Source organism: Psammomys obesus, unplaced genomic scaffold (assembly GCF_907164565.1).
Source record: "Psammomys obesus unplaced genomic scaffold, mPsaObe1.curated_primary_1811, whole genome shotgun sequence".
Taxonomy (NCBI): domain Eukaryota; kingdom Metazoa; phylum Chordata; class Mammalia; order Rodentia; family Muridae; genus Psammomys; species Psammomys obesus.
This window is the reverse complement of record NW_026585895.1, coordinates 53,956,743-53,977,023: the sequence shown is the minus strand read 5'-3', so window position 1 is coordinate 53,977,023 and position 20,281 is coordinate 53,956,743. Positions and strand designations below refer to the sequence as shown.

Below are 20,281 nucleotides of genomic sequence, written 5' to 3'. Positions count from 1 at the left end.
TGTGTGTGTGTGTGTGTGTGTGTGTGTGTGTGTGTGTGTGTGTGTGTTTATGTGAGCTTTCAGGTACATATGCACACATAAATATGAAGAGGCCAGAAGAGAACTGAATGACCTGAAGCTGGAGTTAAGGCAGTTATAAGCTGTCTAACACGGGTTTTGGGTATCAAACTCAGATCTGCTGGAAGAGCAGGAAGTGCTTTTAGCAGCTGAGCAATCTCTGCAGCTCTCAGCCTTTTAATTCTTTAATTGGGAAAGAAATCAACCTTTTCATAGATATCTTGATAATATTAGTAGGGTTTAGGGTTATTTATGGGGTAAAAAGCCTGGAAATTTGAGGCATAGAGAAAGGTGAGTGGAGGTAAGGCAAGAAAAACTAACATGTGATCTGTGCATAATCAAATTTTACCGATCTCAACAGGACACATGTTCAGACAACTAAAAAATGGGCACTAGTGCTCTAGGGGTAAAATTTATAACCTTGTGTTTTCGAAATTCCACGTAAAGATGAGAGGACAACCTGCTGGAGTCCGTTCTGTCTGTCTCACGATTGGCTGATTTAGGGTCAGGGCCCCTTAAAATAAATAGTTTTATTCTCATTCTTGGCCAGAAACAGAAATTTCAAAAATAAATCAATTTATTTTTTATTGATTACAGTTTATTCCCTTTGTATACCAGCTATAGCCCCTCCCTCCTCTCCTCCCAAACTCATCCTCTTTCCCTCATCTCCTCCCTTGCCCCTCCCCAAGTCCACTGATAGCGGAAGTCCTCCTCCCCTTCCCTCTAACCCTAGCATATCAGGTCTCCTCAGGATGGGCTGTATTGTCTTTCTCTATGGTAAGGCTGCTCTGTTCTTTCTGCAGGCCAGAGTCAAGGAAGCTAGCTCTGTTCTTTAGCACATAAGCAAACATCCTTGCTTTGAAGCTGTATGTGAAGGTGTATGACAGAAACTCCAGCTGCCAATCCCTTCTGGTGAATGTTTGTATCGGAAGGTTCATATTTTCATGAAAATGGATTATATCTACACCCCAGTTTCAGCTCATGTCCTAAGTAGTTCTAGGGTCTCAACTCTTGAGTGAGGAATATTATTAATAGCCTTGGGGACCACTGAAGAGGGATGCCAGGATTCTTCTGAGGCCCATTAAAGAAAAGTTACTTCCTCTTAGTAAAAAAAAAAAAAAAAAATTATCTATCTCATCTATCTCAGTTTTGATCTTCCCCTAAGGGTAAAATATCAAATACCATTAGTTTATTTCCTTCAGTAGTTAATTTATCTGGGCATGTCATTCACCTGGCCAAGAGACCATCCCTCAGGAAGACTGATTCACCAAAGGCCATGCAAGGGAGAGAGAAGAAATAATTATCCTTTTAATGAGAGAATGTTTTTGTTTTTCCCAGAAAACATATCTTCCTCATTATCATCAGTGTTTCTAACAGGTGACACTGTGGAGCCTTCTTTTTGTTCTCTTTTTAAAATGCTAATTAATTAATTAATTAATTATTATGATTGGTCTTTCAAGACAGGGTTTCTCTGTGTAGTCCTGGCTGTCCTGGAAGTTGCTATGTCAACCAGACTGAACTCAAACTCACAGAGCTAGGCTGGTCTCAGCTTCCTGAGTGCTGGGATTAAAGGCTTGCACTGCTACCACTCAGCTTGTCCCTTTCTTTTAAACAGAGATTTATTTTACTTTTCTGTATGTGTGTATGCACACGTTTGGGTGCCCACAGAGGCCAGAAGAAGGCATCGGATCTCTGGGAGTTACAGGTCACTGTGAGGTGCCCAGCGTGGGAGCTGTGAGCTGAGGTTCTCTGCAAGATCAGCAGGCCCTCTTACCTGAGGAGCAGTCTCTCCAGCCTCCTGCTTTTCCTCACTCAGAAAAGCAGAACGTTTTCGTTTTCATGCTTTTTCTGAGCTCTGGGCCTGCTCACTCTTGTTTGGTCTTGCTCACCCCTAACTCCTTTGTTCATGTCAGGGTGCTTACAAATGGCATGGCTTTCTCTCTATTTGGCTGCTCATCAGTGATCTATCACTCTTTTTATTTCTCTCATGACCTCAAAACATTGGTCTTTACTGCTGACGACTGGGGGTGGGGGGTTCCGGGAGCTGACTTCAACACCTGTGCAGAGTTTTCCCTTTGGGGAAGCCTGCAGCAGGGCACACACCCTGTCAGTTACCCCTTTCATTTTTTTATTTTATTTTAATATTTTTATTATTTTATTAATTACAGTTTATTCACTTTGTATTTCAGCTGTAGCCCCCTCCCTCATTTCCTCCCCATCCCACCCTACCTCCCTCATCTCCTCCCATGCCCCTCCCCCAGTCCACTGATGGGGGAGGTCCTCTTCCTCTTCCATCTGATCCTAGTCTATCAGGTCTCATCAGGACTGGCTGCATTGTCCTCCTCTGTGGCCTGGTAAGGCTGCTGCCCCCTCATGGGGAGGTGATCAAAGAGCCAGCCACTGAGTTTGTGTCAGAGACAGCCCCTGTTCCCATTACTAGGAAACCCACTTGGAGACTGAGCTGCCATGGGCTATTCCTCTCATCTTTAAGGCTCTTTATTACAGTATTGTTTAAAGCAGCTGCTAATCTTTGAGCTTGAGTTGAGAAGGAACAGTTTCGAAGTTGATAGTAGATATTAGCAGGCTTAGAGGACAGAGTGGGTGGACCCCACCCTCATAATCGAAAGTCTGTATGACCACATGGAAGTGAAGGACTATAATTACTGCTCAGAGGAATGAAACTTGAGTCATATCCTGGTCTTGGGTGGAGACATGACATTCAGAAGTTCCTGAAAAGTCATACATAACCATTAAAGCTTGGCTTCTGGAAACCTAAACCTTGTAAGACTCCTGTATAGCAGGAAGTGTTGTGATGAAGACCAGATGCAAGTGTTGCCTCTGCTGCAAGAGTGAAATCCAACAGGCCAGACAACTGCCTGGCTAGCAAGGGAGTCTCAGGGGCAAGCTGCTTGTTCTAAAGACCTTAGATAGTGTAAAGTTTGCCAAAAATGTCGAATGGTACAATGGTCCTTTGTCCATCTCATCCCAAGGGTATTACTATGCTTTACTCTTCAGTGGACTCTGTCTGGCACACTGTTCTGTGTGCCTAGAGTCACTTCAGTGGAGATTGCAATATGGTGAACCTGAGGGAGGCTAGAGTGAGATCCTAATGCCATCTTTTGTGTTTCTGCCTGGCTACTGGATTTTCTTTCTTGTGGTAAGGCATAAACTTCCTTTCCTTGCTTGAGAAACATTTTTTCCCAAAGGTAGTTAACTCAACCACAGCCCAGTTGCATTAAGTGCCCTGTGCCCCTTCTCACTGATTAGCCAGTTTTGTCAGATTATAAAGTCATTCTCCACCAATAGAAAGAGAGACATTCAGAATAAAAGGTGGGGGCTGTCTTGTTTACTTTTCTCTTGCCATGACAAAAACAGCTTGGCCAAGACATTTACAGAAGAAAGCATGTAAAGGAGGCTTACAGATTCAGAAGGTCCATGCCCATCATGGATAGCAGCAGGCAGGCAGGCATGGTGCTGGGGCAATAGTGAGAACCCAGATCTTCTCCACCAGCAGGTAGCAGAGAAAGAGCAAGACTCAGAAGGTAGTGGGCTTTTAAAACTTCAAGGCACACCTCTAGTGACACACCTCCTAATCCTCCCCAACAGTTCCTCCATCTGAGAGCCAAATATTGAAACATATGAGACCATGGGGGCCATTCTCATTAGAACCATCTTGGCCTCTTGGCTTGCTGGCTGGGTTTGGGCCAAAAGAAGTCATCTGCTGAGTTACTTTCACTTTTTCTGTGTGCTCCTTTATGGTACTATGAATTCCTTCTTTCCCAAACTTGAGTTGAGGGCACGGACCTCCCTGATCCTTTACAGTAACAAACTCCCTCTGGTGTACACACCTGCACCGTGTTGTATAGTCTCCCTCACTGTTCTGCTTTGGTGATTGTGTGCCTCAAACCATTTGCTCTAGCTTCACTTGAATTTGGTCTTCACTAAATCTGTACTAACTTTACCCTTTTCCTCCCTCCCTCCCTCCCTGCTTTCTTCTTTCTTTCTTCCTTTCTTTCTTTCTTTCTTTCTTTCTTTCTTTCTTTCTTTCTTTCTTTCTTTCTTTCTTTCTCTTTGAGACAGGGTTTCTCTGTGTAGCCCTGGCTATCCTGGAACTCTCTCTATAAACCTCAAAATCACAGAGATTAACCTGCTTCTGCCTCTTGAGGAAGGTGGCTATACTAGTGTTCTTTCCTGAGACTCTATTGCCATGTGATAGACTTGGTGTATTTTGTGTACTGGGATTGAGGGATGACTTAATTTTGTTGTTGTTGTTGTTGTTGTTTTGCTGTTGCTGTAATAACATACCCTAACAAAAACAACTTAAAGAAAAAAGGGTTTATTTTGGCTCATGGTTGTAGGGTACAGTTTATACTGGAGAAGTCCTGGATACAAGGTTCTGAGGCAGCTTTTCACATCAGCAGTCAGGAAGAAGAGAACAATGGATGCTCCTGAACAGCTAACTCTCTCCTTTTTATGTAGTCCAGGACCCAACTCTAGTTCTGTTTTAGAGTGGGTCTTCCCATGCATGACATGGTGGCACATGCCTTTAGTCCCAGAAGTTGGGAGGCAGAGACAGGTGAACCTCTGTGAGTTGGAGGCCACCTTAATTTACATAGTGAGTTCAGGACAGCTAGGACCACATAAAGAGACCCTGTCTCAACAAACAAACAAACAAACAAACAAACAAACAAAAAATAGAGTCAGCTTTTCTGCCTCAGTTAAAGTGATCAGAATAAACCCTTACAAACATGGCCAAGCTTAAGTCATCAAGATAATGCCTATAGCTGTGCCTGAGCCTTGTCCCCTAGGTGATTCCAGAGCCTGTTAAGTTGACAACACTAAAATCACAAGGTGGTAATACCAGATCTCACAAAGCAGGGGTTCTCTCTATTGTTTGAGTGATTATTTTGTACAAAGTACAAACTGGGTCCCCAAAGACAAAACAGTAACCAATCCACCACGCAAAAAGAACTCTAGAATTGGCTGGGACAGATCAAATCTGATTCTTGGGTTGAGCTTGAATTTGGATGCCCCAAGTGAGGATAACCACAGGATTGGGAAAGAATGCTTACCTGAGTGGCAGGAATTTCATGCTGGGAGAAGGAGAAAGCTGGGAGCCTGTTACTGTATCCAGAGGAGGAAAGGTTGTGGAGAACCACTTGTTTGTTAGGCTGCTTTGTTATTGAGTTTTCATTGAAAAACATTATTTCTACCCTGGCCTTTACCTTGAGAATAACAGGATGTTTTGCCAAGCTCCTTTAACTTGTTTGTATAGAGATCACACAGAGAAGTGGTCTAAGAAAACAAGTTTGACTGCTCCATGAACCCCTTGCTTGTATTGATGTGCTTTGCTCTGACTAAAGAAAGGGCCTGTGGAATAAACCAGACTGGAGCAGTTTTTACTGACAGCCCTCTTGAGCAGATTCCTTGTGTCTTGTGTTATTTTTTTTCAGTCCTCATTCCCCACTCAGGTACTGTTTGACTTTGCTGGTGGGCTCTTGCAAAATGTGTCTCCCATAGTTTCCTATAGTTCTGACAACTTATTGGGCCACCTCACTGTAGACTGGAGCCAAGACAATGATGGGTCAGTGATGGGCTGGAAGAGAGGTAACACCTCCCATGTGCCCTTGGGAAAGTCAACCCAAAAGCAACTTTAAATTCATGCTCAAATGAGCAAATAAGTCAGTGGAAAATCGACTTGCTGTCTGTGTTTGGTTCTGGCCATCCTATTCTCACTTCTTCTACCTAAGATTAATAGTCATTTCTATGCTGGGCATGATGGCTCATGCCTTTATTCATAGAATGTATGAGGCAGAGACAGGTGGATCTTTGATTTTGGTCTATATAATGAGTTCCAGGACAGTCAGGGTTACAGAGGGAAACCCTGTGTAAGACAAACAAGGAAGCAAGCAAGCAAACTAACAATCCTGTAAATCCATAGTGAGCCCAAAGCTGTACCAAAAGTAGTAAATAAAGCATTTTCTGGGTCTATGGACTTCTTCCCACTTTCAGTTTTCCTGGACATGCATGGTACAATCACTTCAGAGGAATGATTAGAATCAATTACAACAGAACAGTAATCCAGTTGGGGATAGTTCTCTTTCTTAAACCTGGTTGCTAGAGAGGCTACTTGCCAATGACTTAAGAATTCAACTCAAAATGTAGGGAAACTGGGAGAGTTTGACAAAAGCATAGACAAACACAGCCCGAGAGACATTCCTATCCAGGATGCCTGTCCCAGCCATCAGAGGAAAATGTCATAGGTGTCAGGGAGCATACCCTCAAATCCCGACTGACTGTGGAGGGATGCTTCCAAAAGAAGGCCTTTCAGTCCAGTTGGCTCCATATGCTGACAACAGCAAGACTACACTCACCCACTGTATCTCAGGATAGATCTCAGCAGACTTGAGCAAACACTGTTGTATGTTTATTTATCAGAATGGTTTGCTTTTGAATGGTCACTAGACCAAGAGTATGCAGCATAGCTTCTTATAACACCCAGTGACTCTGTAGCACTCACCCTTGTCCCTGATTACCCCCTGGATGGATTGGCAGATGCACTCTAGGATTTCCTCAGACACTGGAGTGACTGGATTCCCAGTGTCTAATGGTACTTCATAACCACCTGTAACTCCAGTTCCAGGGGATCTGATGCAGTCTTCTGGCTTCCTTGGGCACTAGGCATGCATGTGGTACAAAAACATACATGCAACTAAAACATCCACACACATAAAATCATTTTTTTAAAAGGGAGAAGGGGCTGATGGGCCCCACTCTTTCCTCAGGATTTCTATGTTGTTAGTGGTTGAAGGATTAGAGAGAGACATTTCTTTTAGTGCTGTATCCACTGGTAGAGTACACAATCTTCTGTGAAGAAATTGTTATCCATGCTTGTATAAAGAATCCTAATTAAACTCATTTCACATACATACACACACAGGAGATGAAAATAGAGCATGGTTAATTGGGAGGAGGAAGAGATCAGTAGGAATGGGAGGAGATGGCAGTGTAACAGAGATACGAATATGATCAAATTACATTGTGTATATATACATAATTTTACACACAATGAAACCCACCACTATATATAATTATTATTTGCAGTTCAGAAGGCCTGGGTGAGAGCCCAAGACAACCACCAGATGGGTGCCATGGTGCCCAGACAGGGAGCTACCCGGAGATAATCACTAGTCCAGCACTTTGTAGGCCTCATGGGGCAGATAATTCCTAAGAGACCCCTACAAGGTGCCATAATACATGGATGGGGATTAGCAATCCTGACACCACACCTGAATGACCACAGACTCTCAGAGACCTCAGGTACCACTAAGAGGATCAAGAAGGTAGTAGAGAAATGGAAAAGAAAGAGAAACAGAAGGATGGAGGCACAGTGAAGAGAGGCAGAACTGGAGACTCAGGGTGGTGAGGAACAGCTTGATGTGAGTACAGGTGAGGCCACCTGGGACCATGGTGAGGTCCTGGCTTGTGCTGCCAAGGGTTGGCTATGTTGTGGGAGAACTGGCCCTGGGGTGTGAGAACAGGAGATATGACCCCACCCTTAGCCACCTGCAGTATAGGGAGACCACAATCATGACATCTTTATTAATTATTGTATGTTCCCCTCCTGGGAACATGCATGTTGAACACAAGTATGTTGCTATGTTGCATCTTCTTAGAAAAAAAATCTCTCACACAACATGTAACTTTGTTCCCTAAACTCTTTAGAGATTTAGAGGTACAGAAATGGGGCTGGAGACAAGGTTCAGTGGTTAAGAGCACTTAATACTCTTGAGAGCATGTGGGTTTGGCTCTCAACACCCATACATCAGACAGCTCACAACTGATCATAACTCCAGCTCTAGGGGATCTAATGCTCACACACACACACACACACACACACACACACACACACACACTCAAACAATCAAACCTCTCTGTTATGTTGTGCAGGCAATTCAACTGGCCTTCCCTTAGGGAACTTTAGGGCCCTGACATTGTCTTATGTCAATACCTGTGTCCTATGGCATCATCTGGGCCAGGTACATAGTGACCTGTCCACCTCTCCCGCTCTCTCTTACTCTGGCCCTTTCTCTCTCCCACTCTCCTGCTCTCTCTGTCGGGGTGCCCCCTCCTCCACCATGCCCAACCTCCATCTCCATCTAATAAGCCTCTTTCATATAACATCGGTTGTGTGCATGGCATTTCTATATAAACACTAACATTCTCAAAACAAAAACAATGAAAAATGAGGTTAAAAATTAAAAGAAGATCAGAAGCGTTGTACAAATGGCTAGAGGCTGGAGATCTGGCTCAGCGGGAAAGGACATGTACTGCTCCTGTAGAGGACCCTGGTTTTATCCCTGGAACTTAAAACCTCTCTGACCTCCTTGGGCAGAAGGCACGCATGTGGTACACATACGTACTGTTGTGGGCTGGTCACCAGAGAAGACGACTCAGACATATGTTTAAGCCACTAGAGAATCTTTATTAGCTGGCTGGAAGCTACACTGGGTGTTCAGGATCCCAGTACAGCGCTGAGAGTTTCTCAGGGTGAGCTTTTAACCACAAAAAGCATGTTCTGGGTGGACACACTTCAGTTAACAAGAACAGTTAGCCAGAAGCAGAACTACAAAGCCAAAAAGCAAAGTTAAGTCATTTAAAGACTTCCAGAACTATGGACTTTGATAGATTAGGTCTTTGTTTTTGTTTCCCGAGTGGTGCTGTGTATATGCTCAGTTTTATGGCTGGAGTGGTACTCCCATAATGGAGTCACTATACCTCATTGTTCTCAGTAAATGAGTAAGTTTGTAGACACATCCTGCTCTAAAAAGGTCTAGATGGTCCTAAGGGCCATGAATTTTACTGAACTGATACACAATTGTTTATATAGTTTAAGATTCAGGGCTCCACCAGAATTCTATTAGAATGAGAATTAAACACCCAGCAAGAGCTGCTAGCAGAGTAATTGGCTAGGTGGTGCAGACAACAAAGACTTGTACCAAATATCTGATTAATGTCATTGCTCTCTTTGAGGTATTTTTTTTAAATTACTCCTAATCATTTAGCACAGAAGCAACAGGTTTTCCATAGAGCCGGACTTAGTTTCCTTCATCTCGTGAGATGTTAGTGTAAGTCTCTCCAATTTTGTCTGACCATTTCTGCAAGGGAATCCAACTGCTGTGTTAATAGCTCTAGGTCCTGATCAACCTGCCTAGTTTGGAAAGCACCGGAAGAACACATTTAGTCAAACCATTAGTACATGGCCACCAAGTAGTCTCAGGGTATTGGTAACAGGGCTGTCATCCAGATGAATAGCCCATAGGCAGAAGAGCAGGCATCAGAATGAGAAGTGGCCAGGTGACAGGTTCTGAATAAAGACAAGTTTTAGCCTCTTGTAAGTCCGCTAACGTTAATTCGGGCTGCTCCTGGGCACAGTACGTCTTGTCAGCTAATAGGGTGGCAGTCTGGTTAGTTCTTATCCCATGTAGCGTGGGGGCTGGTGTCTAAGTATAACCAGCAATCCTGGCCAGTTTCTGGCTGGCAGTGATTAGCCCTATCCCCAAGGTTCCTTCCTGTGGCACAGAGACTGACTACCCAGGTTTTCCCTGTTTTCCAAAGGCCAGACTATTCTTTAAGAAATTCCCAGGTATTTATTTTGTGGCCATTGAATTACATGGTGGGGGACTTTCTTTGTATATATTCATCTGTGTGTGGTTTTAGGAAACCTCTGTTTTACAATCTCAGTGTTGTAAAGTCCCTTGGAAAGACCCTTGTTCCTGTCAAGTAGGGGCCCAGCTGCAGGGCAGGCATAGACTTGTTAGCGCTTTACTCCTATCTCAAATGATAAATTACCACATCTTTTTTCCAGGACAACCAGACACTTGAAGTGGCAGCAGTAAGCAGAGGTCAAGGAGGAATACAGGTTGCTGGCCTCTAGCCATATTATCTATCCCCTTCCCTTTATCTGTCTTCCTCAGCTCCCAGGTCCAGCTTGAGGGTGGTGGGACAGCACCATGACCCTGTGTTCATAACCAAATACCAGAGGAGGAAGTGAGCAGAGAATGGGATCCCCTAGGGTCTCAGTGAAACCATAACTTCTAAAAGGCCCACAGTCTGGCAATAGGCCATTTGGCAGCATTCATGGCTTCCACTTTCTTGACCTGGGTGTGGTGGACCCATGGTATAATGCCAGCTGCCTTCTCCGCTATAGCAGTGGGGAGAACCATTATGTGGGGCCTTTTCCAGTTGGTTCCAGTGCCCCTTTGGCTACCTCTTTGATTCAGACAGTGTCACCAGACTCAAGCAAGCTGAAACTGATGATGGACTCTAAGGTCAGCTGGGTTTCTCAGATAAATAGACTTCATGAAGAACCGGAGGGCCTGTCATGACTTGAGAGGAATGGCTAGAGAGTTCTGCCAGCTCTGATCGCCTTTGGGGAGATCAACAGCTGCCTCTAACCTGGGAAGCAGTGGGAAAGCAGCTGGTAAATCCCTTTCTATACGGAGTGCAATGGCCCAAAGCACAGCAAAGAAATCTGTCCATCCTTTGCTGGACTCTAGTGAGAGTTTTGTTAGAATTTCTTTTAACGTCATTATTATTATTTATTTTTCTTACCTGTCCAGAACTCTTATGTCTATATGCAAAGTGACGTTTTTTACTTTAGGTCTAAAGCTTTAGTGAGGTTTTGAAAGCCAGGCCATTGTAGGACTCATTGCTAAGGGAGGTCAAATCGAAAGACCACTTTCTGTAGGAAGTTTCTACCTATTATTTGAGCAGTTTCCGTCCAGGTGGTGATGTTTTTGCTCACCTAGAAAAGGTATCTACAAAAGCTAGGAAGTGCTTGCACCCTCCCCTGGCAGGCCAGATCTTGGTGAAGTCAGTATTTTCAGAGACTGCCAGGGTGTTGTTCTTTTATTTGGACCCAGTCCTGGGCAAGGGCTCTCTGTTTGGATTTGCTTGAGCACAAACCCAGCATCTGGCTGAGACATCCTGTACCATGCTGTCCAGTCCAGGTCTAACACACCTAGTTCTGAGGAACTCGGAGTTTTGTGGACTCCAGATGAGTAGCCTGGTGAAGGTCAGTTATCAGAGGCCTGCCAGAGGTTTTTGGAAAGATGATTTTCCCTCTGGTTCCTCCATCAACCTGTGGCTATCTTCTTTACCATGGTCTCAGGGAGAACTTGGTCAGGGAATGTCATCAGCATATTAATTGGCCCCACTGCTCTTAGGGCCATTTATCATTTGTCAGGCAGCCAAGTCAGCATTCTGGCAATTTGTAGGCAAAGCCAAATAGCCTATAGGAGGGCCAAGACTTTTCTTCGATTTTAATGCTTTTTTACCCAGAAGTGAGAAGCCATATTTTTTAAATAGACCATGCTATGAACATTCCCACTGGTAAAAACATAGCAACTGTCCATGTGCATGGTGGTGGACTTTTCCTTTCCCCACCAGAAAGCTTGGGTGAGATCAATCAGTTGTGCTGTCTGGGCTGAGGTACCTGGACTGGGCCCAAATTGTTTCAGCTAAAGTAACTACTGCAATTGCTATGTACCTGGTTTCATCTTTCATCTTGTGACAGCCATAGATGAAGCACGTGTGTCATCAGGCGAAAGGGTTGCAAGATTGATGGCAGCTGGTTTCTCAGACCAGACTCAAAGTTGGTCCAGGAGTAGAGCTTGGTGCTGGGTCACACCGTCATTACACAGCCAGCCTTGGTTGTAGTGTTCCTCGGAGGAGGGCCTCAGCTATGTCATGGGGGTGGCTAGGGTATAAGATTCTCATCCAGAATTTACTTGTTTAGTTTTTTAAAATTATTTTTAAACTAGCAGTAGCTGCCACAGCTTTTAGACAAGTGGGTCATCCTGTGGCTACAGGGTCCTGTCATTTGGACAGCTATGTCCCAAGGTGTTTCCATGTCCCCAAAGTTTGGGTGAAAAGCCTTTTTGTCTTTTGTTTTATAGTCAAACAGATGGAAAGGTTTTGAGACACCAAGAAGTATGAGGGCTGGAGCCAAAGTCAGAGCTGTTTTTAAAGCTTCAAATGTCTTTGGTTTAGTCTCAGGTCAGATTAGCGCTCACTCACTCCCCACCTTGCTGGTATCTAGAGGCTCCTATTCCCACAAACTCTAGTATCCAGAGGCCGTAATATCCAGCTGTGCCTAGGAACTCCTGAACCTGTTTCTTAGTCTTTAGAATTGGGATCTTAAGGATGATGACAGCAATCCTACTCTGAGACAGGCTCCTTTTGCCTCCCCTCAGCGGGTAGCCAAGATAGGCGGCCTCTAATGTACAAAGTTGGGCTTCCTTAGCTGACATTTTGTAGTCCAAGCTTGTAACTCTGGCAGCGGCTACTCACTGTCCCCTTTATAATCCATTTTCCAGGAAAACCTCTCCCAGAAAAGCTGGAGGTCAGTATTTAGTGTCTCATCAAGTAGTGTTGGGAATTTTTTAATGTCTGGGACAACCTGTCCCATGTAAGTTGCCTACTGTAACCTCCCTCTAGGTCTGTCCATTTATAAGCAATGATGGGTTAGTTCACCTCTGCTGATGGGAGGCTGAAGAACACATCTTTCAGACACTGTACAGGTTTCTCTGGAAGAATCAGGCTCATGAGAATCAAAGGTCCCAGGTTTCTTCACAGGCAGGAGCAGTGTATTTCAGGGTGACTGATAGGACACCAGGATGCCTGTCTCTTCACGCTAGGCAATATGGACTGTAATTTCCCCTTTCATTTCTAGGGTCATTGGGTATTGTTTAATCTGGATGGAGGTAGCTGAACTGGTTAGTTAAACAATTATAGGAGCTTGGTGTTAGGCTAGTCCTGGGGCTTGGTTTCTGCCCATACCCTGGGAATCTTTGTTGTCACTCTGAGAGGCACAATTTTCAGCTAGGAGACTGTCTTCTGACAGAAGGTCAGACACCTAATTTTGCTGGATATCTGAAAGTTTAACTGAGTCTCATTATCAGAAAAGATGACAGTAACTTTCATAAGGTCTGTCTCAATCAGGTCTCTGTTGTTGAACACCTTCTGAGCTACTTCCAACAACTGGGGCCTACTAATACCTTTAAAATAATCTAACTTTTGTAACTTTTTTCTAATATAGGGCTGCTTGGGTGACAAGGAAAATCTTTTTAGCAGCTTTCTTTAATCTTTCTGAAAAAGACATAAAATGTATCCTTAGTCATTATCAGACAGAAGGGAAAACCTGTTGTTAGGCTGCATTGTCTGACAATGATTCCCTCACCCCAGACCAAGAGGGTTTTCTATGTTTTTGGTGAATGATCGGTTTTTATTTTTTAATTATATGAATCACTGGTTGAAAAAGTGACATAAATCATGAGAGAGAAAGGAGCAGAACTTTCTCTTCCTCCAGGTCAGCCTAAGGAAACTTTTCTCCTTCCCTGAGGCTGTTTGGAGCAGGCAGGGATTGGAGCAGAATGATTGAGAAGCTTGGGGAACGACCCGTTCCCTCCCTGTGTGCTTTCTGCTTAGGTGGCAGGGGCCCTGGATGAGCCATCCAGCCCCTCCCATCTTCACGTGTGTCTGTCTTCCTCAGAGTATGGGACCCGATCTCCCATCTCTATTCCAGAGTCAATCTCTCTCTTCCAGAACTCTCACCTTCTAATTCCTGCCATCAGCATTTTATTGACAGGTGATACTTCCATGCAATACACAAGAGATTCTCTTTACATTTTCCTATTTTAGTCAAATAAAAGGCTCCTTTTCTTACTATAATAAACTATATATAATTAGAACAATTATGAAAGCATTCACAATGTCCCACCTATTTGTGGGACTAGGGAGAAAGTACTCTACTATCTAGCCTATCTTGGTGAGTTCAGAGTTCAGTACCCAAATCCAAATCATTTTCTATTATAGCTTACATTTTTAACCTAAAAATCTACTTAGACCTAAAAATATTTTTAAAACATTTTTAAAAATTTTAAAAAACGTAAACTTAATTGTGAGACTATTGTTATCTAGTCTTCAACCCCATGAGAGATTTGAGAAGAAATAAGAATTACCTGAGTTTCCAGGAAGTGAAGAACAAGCAGTTTCCAAAATTATAGAAATGACAGAGACAGTTTGCTACTTGGACAAATTTTTCTGTAATGTTGGGGCATCATCTTCAGACTTCTGGCCCTGTATATGACGGACTTTTTTGTGAAACAGGAATTATGAAGTACTGCCTACCTTGTCTTGGCAAAGCTCAGCAATTAACTTCTGTGTCCTGTTTGTCCACAGCTTGTCTGCAATTGAAACAGTGCAGTTTTTGTCCCATTGGCTAGCTTGCCATTTTTTAAACAAATTCAATATGGAGATTCTTTGATGCCCATTATTGTCTTTGAAATAGAATGGGGGTAATGTTTTATTAACAAAACATCTTTGTCATTTTCTGTGGATCTCTTAGGTTTTTGAAGATCATCTAATTATCTATGGTATATTTGAAAAGGCAAACAATGCTTATTTCTAACTATTTACTCTCTGTTCAACCTAGGAACCATATTTCTGCCATTATCTAGATGAGTTTCTAACATTACCGTAAGTTTGATTGACTGATTGCTAACTTGCTTTACTTAATTATCCTAAATAGTTTGCAATAAGCAGCTTTCAGAAGCTAGAACGTCACATGCATCGTTAAATGAGTTGCATAAATGCATAGACCTTATACAAGAGTCAAAACATACATGCACTATATGTATCAAAAATAACTTTAAATTTGTATCAATATACAGTAATCTATATCAATGTGAAAATATTTGAGATTAGTAATTATTCTTTAGTTTAAGAGTAGATTCAACTGTGTAAATGTGCCATATTCTGTATACATTCCTCAACTGAGGGACATTTGGGTTGTTTCCAGCCTCTGGCTATTACAAATAAAGCTCCTACAAACATGATTAAGCAATTGTCCTTGTTGTGTACTTGAGTATATTTTGGATATATGCCTAGGAGTGGTATAGCTGGATCTTGAGGTAGCACTATTCCTAATTGTCTGAGGAAGCGCCAGATCGATTTCCAAAGTGGCTGTACAAGTTTACATTCCCACCAGCAATGGAGGAGGGTTCCCCTTTCTCCACATCCTCTCCAGCATGTGCTGTCACTTGAGGTTTTGATCCTAGCCATCCTGATGGGTGTAAGGTGAAATCTCAGGGTCGTTTTGATTTGCATCTCCCTGATGGCTAAGGACATTGAGCATCTCTTTAAGTGTTTCTCATTCGATATTCCTCTATTGAGAATTCTGTGTTTAGCTCTGTACCCCATTTTTAATTGGATTACTTGATTTATTCGTGTTTAACATCTTGAATTCTTTATATACTCTGGATATTAGGCCTCAGTTAGCTATAGGGTTGATAAAGATTCTTTCCCAATCTGTAAGCTGTTATTTTGTTCTGATGACAGTTCAAGGTTCTTCCCCACTTTTTCTTCTAACAGTGTGTTTAGTTTTATGTTGAGGTCTTTGATCCACTTAGACTTTAGTTTTGTGCAGAGTGATAAATATGGATCTATTTGCATTTTCTTTTCTTTTTTTAAAAAAAGCCATAGAAGACCATATAATTTTTATTTTTGTTTGAAGTTACATTCCCTCTTCTTATTCTTGTTCTTGTTCTTCTTCCTCTTCTTCTGCTTCTTCTTTTCTCCCCCTCCCATGTGTGTGGTGTATGTGTGTGTGTATATGTGTGTGTGTGTGTGTATGTGTTTGTAACCTGTATTTACACACAAATTTGAAGTCATGTCACAAAGGGTCATAATGCTTCTTCTATAATGTATAGACTATTTAACAAAAGTCCCTGTGCCAGGCATGACAAACCTACTGGTAAGGAAAGTACTGGAGAGCCCCAAGACAGCACAGAGTATTGTTGTTGGCCCTGGTGCCATGCAGATAAAGAAAATCAGAACCTATTGCTGAAGATGCCAGACACTTCAGACCCATGATGTGGAGTAGTCCACCAACCCAAACAATGAGCAGCATGGCAAGATATTACAAACGATGCAGCAGCGGTACTTATACCCCAGGGGTTACCAAAGCCACCTCATTGGTCTTAAGCCCTGAATAATAGGAAATAATCCATGCCTGGTACTGTAAACTTGTCCAAGTACCAGTGGCTGGTGAGGTCATGCAACTTAGAGGAAAGCCTTCTACTGCCATTTTCCTAAAGCAGTAAAATTTCCATTATAAAGAAGTATTATTAATTATGATATGATAAAAATTTTCATTGCATTATAAATATGCTTTCCCTTATAGGAAGATTGCCATTGTTACTGATGCGTTCCTTCCACAAAGCCTATTTGCATTTTCTTACATGTAGTCATCCAGTTGGATCAGCACCATTTGTTGAAGATGCTGTCTTTTTCCCATTGTATCATTTTGGCTTCTTTGTCAAAAATCAAGTATCCATAGGTGTGTGGGTTTATTTCTGGGTCTTCTATTTGATTCCATTGATCCACCATTCTGTTTCTATGCCAGTACCATGCAATTTTTATTACTGTTGCTCTATAGTACAGGTTGAGCTCAGGGATAGAGATGCCTCCAGAAGATCTGTTATTGTACAGGATTGTTTCAGCAATTCTGGATTTTTTTGTTTTTTTTCACATGAAATTGAGAATTGTTCTTTCAAGTTATGTAAAGAATTGTGTTGGTATTTTGATGGGAATTGCATTGAATCTGTAGATTGCTTTTGGTAGGATGGCCATTTTCACTATGTTAATTCTGATACATGAGCATGGGAAATCTTTCCATCTTCTGATATCTTCTTCTATTTCTTTCTTCAGAGACTTGAAGTTTTTTCCAAACAGGTCTTTCACGTGCTTGGTTAGAGTCATACCAAGGTACTTGTGGCTATTGTAAAGAGTGTTATTTCCTTAATTTCTTTCTCAGCCCTTTTGTCTTTTGTATACAGGAGGACTACTGATTTTTTTTTTTTTGAAGGCATTTATCAGCTGAAGGAATTCTCTAGTAGAAATTTTGGGGTCAGTCATGTATACTTTCATATCATCTGCAAATAATGATACTTTGACTTCTTCTTTTCCAATGTGTATTCCCTTGATCTCCTTTTGTTGTCTTATTGCTTTAGTTAGTACCATGTTGAAGAGATATGGAGAGAGTGGGCAGCCTTGCCTTGTCCCTGATTACAGTGGGATCGATTTAATTTTCTCTCCTTTTAGTTTGATGTTGGCTATAGGCTTGCAGTATATTGCCTTTACTATCTTTAGGTATATGCTTTATATCCCTGATCTCTCCAAGACTTTAAATATGAATGAGTGTTGGATTTTCTCAAATGCTTTTTCAACATGTAAGGAGATTAGCATGTGTTTTTTTTTTCTTCTGTTTGTTTACATAGTGGATTACATTGATGGATTTCCATATATTGAACCACCCCTGCATGCCTGGAATAAAGCCTACTTGGTCATGGTGGATGATATCTTTTATGTGTTCTTGGATTCGGTTTGTGAGTATTTTATTGAGTATTTTTGCTTCAATGTTCATTAGAGAGATAGGTCTGAAATTCCCCTGTTTTGTTGGGTCTTTGTGTGATTTAGGTGTCAAGGTTACTGTGGCCTCATATAATGAGTTTGGTTATGTTCCTTCTGTTTCTATTTTGTGGAATAGTTTGAAGAGTATTGGCATCAGCTCTTCTTTGAAGGTCTGCTAGAATTCTGCACTAAAACCATGAGGCCTGGGTTTTTGGTGGGAGGGAGACTTTTGATGACTGCTTCTATTTCCTTGAGAGATATAGGACTGTTTAATATATTTACCTGATCTTGGTTTAGCATTGGTAAATGAAATCTATCAAGAAAACTGTCCATTTCATTTAGATTTTTGAATTTTGTGGTATATAGTCTTTTGAAGTAAGACCTAATGATTCTTTGAATTTCTACAGTGTCTGTCATTATTTCCCTCTTTTTGTTTCTGATTTTGCTGATTTGGATTGTTTCTTTTTCTATCTACTTTTTAGTTAATTTGGCTAAGGGTTAGTCTATATTGTTGATTTTCTCAGAGAACCAGCTCTTGGTTTCCTGGATTCTTTGAATTGTTTTATTTGTTTCTAATTTATTGATTTCAGCCCTGAGTTTGATTATTTCCAGCCATCTACTCCTCTTGGTTGTGTCTGCTTCCTTTTTTTCTAGGGCTTTCAGATGTGCTGTTAAGTTGCTTGTAGGAGATGTCTCAAACTTCTTTCTGAAGGCACTTAGTGCTATGAACTTTCCTCTTAGCACTGCTTTCATTGTGTCCCATAAATTCATTTTCATTGAATTTTAGGAAGTCTCTAATTTTTTTTTTAATTTCTTCCCTGATCCAACTTTTGTTGAGTAGAGAGTTGTTTAGTTTCCATGTATGGGTAATCTTTTGTTATTTCTGTTATTGTTTCGGTCTAGTTTTAGGCCATGTGGTCTGATAAGATACAAGGGATTATTTCAATCTTCTTGTATCTGTTGAGGCTTGCTTTGTGTCCAACTATATCATCAATTTTGGAGACAGTTCCATAGGGTGCTGAGAAGAAGGTATACTCTTTTGAGTTTGGGTGAAAGGTTCTGTATATCTATTAGGTCCATTTGATTTAGGACTTCTGTAAGTGTCATTATTTCCCTATTTAGCTTCTGTTTAGATGATCTGTCCTTTGGTTAGAGTGGAATGTTGAACTCTCTCACTATTAAGGTGTTGGAATCAATGTGTGATTTGATCTTTAATAATGTATCACTTATGAATGCAGATGCTCTTGTATTTGGGGCATAAATGTTTAGGACTGTGATGTCCTCATGGTGGATTTTTCCTTTAATGAGAATGAAGTGTCCCTCATCTTTTTTGATTAAATTTGGTTGAAAGTCTATTTTATTAGATATTAGGATAGCTACTTCAGCTTGCTTTCTGGACCCATTTGCTTGATAAACCTTGGATTTTTCCTTCTATTATCTTTGATAGGTCTGGGTTGCTGTGTAGATATTGTTTAATTTTAGTTTTGTCATGGAATGTTTTATTTTCTCCACCTATGTTTATTCATTTCCTCTTTATGTGCCTTTATTTGTGTAGCTAATTCTTTGAGAGTTTTGTTCATTTCCTCTTTATGTGCCTCTAATAACTCGATAAGCATAACTTTAAAATAATTTTCCTGTGTTTCTGATGAGTTAAAATATCCATTGATTTGGGGGTTGCTGGTGAAGCTATGATTCCCTGATTTTTGCTGGATGTATTCTTACACCTGCCTCAAGCCATCTGATGGTCAGTAGCCCTTGCTGTTTGTTCCTGGAACCTGTATTGCATACTGGGTCCATCTGTCTCTGGAGTCTGGAGTATTTAGTTTTGGAGCTTCAGATCTTTTACCCTTCAGAAATGGTGTTCACTGTTTATCACCATCTTGGAGCCTCTTCCCCTGACCCCTGTTGGCAGGTGGATTTCTATGAGTTCTGGTCTACCTAGTGAGTTCCAGGACAACCAGAGCTACATAGTAAGACTGTGTCTCAAGAAAAGCAAAACCAAAGAGAGAAAATTAAAAATAAAAATTTAAATGTTATGATTAACAGATGTGTGTTTATAGATGTGTTACAAAGGGCTCTCTATGTCCCAGCTGTGAAATGTATTTGCACTTTCACAACAGTTCAGTACATAACACTGAACTAAAATGTGGAATGAGGGCTTGGAATACGGTTCAATATGTTAGAGCACTGGCTGACAAGCACGAGGGAGCACCTGAGTTTAAACCCTCAGCTCTGTGGATGGCAGAAACAAGACAATTGCTGGAACTTGCTGGCTGCCAGCTTAGATCCAAGTTCAGTGGGAGAAACCATTGCAAGGAGTAAGGTTGAGAATGATAGAGCAGGATACTGGACCTTCTCCTCTGGCCTCTGTACGTGTGTGGGCGTGTGCACTTTCTGACACACGTGCATACCCGCCACCCACATGCCATGGAATAAGAAAGCTAAGCCCTTAACATTCTGATAGAAGTCACTGGGTGATCCCCAGCATGCCCCTTGGGCAATAATTTTTTGAGGAGCAATGTTTTGGTGCATACTGTTTCCAATTTGATGGTGATCACCTATTCAAAAGTACAGAAATTGAGAAAGGAAAAGATGTTTGTACAAGTTATTAGACCGTGGAAACAACTGCCCCAGAGGCAGTGCAGGTGTGGCCGCTGTGTCATGTGTGTCAGTGGGTGGCCAAGAGGAGAGAGCCTGTGTCTGCTCTCAGAGGCTCTCTGAGCCTCTGAATGATTAGTAGCCTAACCCT

General features: G+C 41.8%; 1 pseudogene; it reads left to right on the top strand.

Moving 5' to 3' along the window:
- Positions 1-20,156: 20,156 nt before the first annotated feature.
- LOC129671849 (small nucleolar RNA SNORA17) lies at positions 20,157-20,281 on the top strand (annotated as a pseudogene).